The sequence below is a fragment of the Petromyzon marinus genome, chromosome 33, assembly GCF_048934315.1.
Source record: "Petromyzon marinus isolate PM22_M1 ecotype Great Lakes invasive population chromosome 33, UKy_Petmar_22M1.pri1.0, whole genome shotgun sequence".
Lineage (NCBI taxonomy): Eukaryota > Metazoa > Chordata > Hyperoartia > Petromyzontiformes > Petromyzontidae > Petromyzon > Petromyzon marinus.
Genome location: NC_133699.1, coordinates 9,019,646 through 9,021,888, shown reverse-complemented (window position 1 = coordinate 9,021,888; position 2,243 = coordinate 9,019,646). Strand labels below are relative to the sequence as shown.

General features: G+C 52.3%; 1 long non-coding RNA gene across 1 annotated transcript; it reads right to left on the bottom strand.

The window, feature by feature from the left end:
* Positions 1-431: 431 nt before the first annotated feature.
* On the bottom strand, positions 432-1,848 carry LOC142929740 (uncharacterized). The gene is made up of 2 exons (XR_012945888.1): positions 1,336-1,848; positions 432-1,298 (listed from the first exon to the last, which is right to left on the bottom strand). It is a non-coding gene; the product is annotated as an uncharacterized LOC142929740 (long non-coding RNA).
* Between the last annotated feature and the right edge of the window lie 395 nt (positions 1,849-2,243).

Here is a 2,243-nt window from a genome sequence, read left to right as displayed (position 1 = left end):
TGCACGCGCGGTGTGCAGTCACGCATACGCCCGATTAGTTGTACGTGTGTATTCCTTGCGTATGAATTCCTTTGCGTGTGTGCATCGTGGGGTGGGGAGTGGTGGCGCCGTTGTTAGCGCGCTACGCCACGAGCTCGCCGGTCAGAGTTTGATTCCCGCTCACGGCCAACACCAGTGACGAATATGTGAGCCTGTCCTGGGCTTCCCAGAGGTCCACTCAGCCTCAAATGCGGTGTGTAGTAAACCTCGCCACTGGGGAGACAAAGGCGGCTGGACGTGGTGCAAGCTACCCACGCCTTCGTGTGCCTTTTTTGGCCTTAACAGGTGCTCACGAATAGCACTTGCCCCAACAGTCTGTTAAGGCTACACGGGGTATCTTTGTCTGTGTGTGTGCATATACAGTCAGGACGCGAGGTACGTGACACAGATCATGCGTTCTACATTACCGTGTTTATTTGCTCTGCAATCAATGGCGCGTTTTCTTCTCCGTCCGTGGAACAAACACACAGAGAGAGATCGACTCCCCTTCTTGTCAGATATTCATGGCCTCATTTAGGGGGGAGTTAGGGGAAAAAAACTTAACTGTTTGTTTCCCGGGCGCAAAATTTCAGATTTGGCCGGCCCACGAATTTGTTTGTACTTGTATTCATGAATAAAAGTGATATTTTATTAGGAATTTTATTTATAATAAGGTGAGGGGGGGGGGCATTGAACAGAGTATGAACTGAACAGGTGAGAGTCTGAACAGTTGAAAGCCTGAACAGATGGAGAGCATTGAGCTGCTGCTTGAAGGTGCAGGATGGTGCTTAGATACTGCTCTACAAGCGGACTTTGGACACTTCACTTGGCCTCGAAGCGCACCTAGCATGGCACAAGCGCCGTGGTGACCTCACCGCTACCTGGTGGTGAACGGCTGTTGTTGTTGTTGAGAGAGAGCTCCAGACGGCTGTTGTTGTTGAGAGAGAGCTCCAGACGGCTGCTGTTATTGTTGTTGTTGAGAGAGAGCTCCAGACGCCTGCTGTTGTTGTTGTTGTTGAGAGAGAGCTCCAGACGCCTGCTGTTGTTGTTGTTGAGAGAGAGCTCCAGACGGCTGTTGTTGTTGTTGAGAGAGAGAGCTCCAGACGCCTGCTGTTGTTGTTGAGAGAGAGCTCCAGACGGCTGTTGTTGTTGTTGAGAGAGAGCTCCAGACGCCTGCTGTTGTTGTTGTTGAGAGAGAGCTCCAGACGGCTGTTGTTGTTGTTGAGAGAGAGAGCTCCAGACGCCTGCTGTTGTTGTTGTTGAGAGAGAGCTCCAGACGCCTGCTGTTGTTATTGAGAGAGAGAGAGCTCCAGACACCTGCTGTTGTTGTTGTTGAGAGAGAGCTCCAGACGGCTGGTGTTGTTGTTGTTGAGAGAGAGCTCCAGACAGCTGTTGTTGTTGTTGAGAGAGAGCTCCAGACGGCTGGTGTTGTTGTTGAGAGAGAGCTCCAGACAGCTGTTGTTGTTGTTGTTGAGAGAGAGCTCCAGACGGCTGTTGTTGTTGTTGAGAGAGAGCTCCAGACGCCTGCTGCTGCTGCCGTCTGGTGGTGCAGCCACGGGGAACGAAACGCCGCTCCGCCAGCACAAGGCCCTGGCTCTGGTGCGCCGTGAAGAAAGGCCATTTCCTCAAAACGTCGGCTCTTATGCATTCATATACACACCTTCGGATTTACGTTAGAGGCTGCAGGCTTCGTGTTTGGGTCGGACGACTGCCGGCCAACGAGGGCCCTCCGTGTTTATTCGCCGGCGGATCCCCACGCGTGCTGAGAGACGACACCGCTGCGGCGGGGGGCCCACGACGCCAGCGGCACCGAAGCCGCGATGGTGCCCCCCCCCGCCCCCCCCAGCCCCCCCCCCCCCCCACAGCGCATCGCCACCGCTGCCTGCAGTAGTCAGGAAAGTGGAGGGGGGGTTAGGGTTTGAGGGAACTTTTTAGAATTGAAAACAACAAAAATTGAAACATTTTCAACCCCCCCCCCCACTGCACCAGCCCTCCCTTCCCGGTGGGAGACCGCTTGGAGTTTGAGTTGAGGGAATGATTTGTTTTTCCCATTCTATTTTAATTTTAAGTTTGTGTGTGTGTGTGTTTTTTTTCTCCTTGGCCAAATGTCTTAAGTCGAGACTCGAGGGGAATTCATTTTTCCTCGTAAAATAATAATAGTAATAATAATTAAAGCCTCCAACTCATATTCACTTGGGCCACGTTTCACCCAATGTTTATTTATT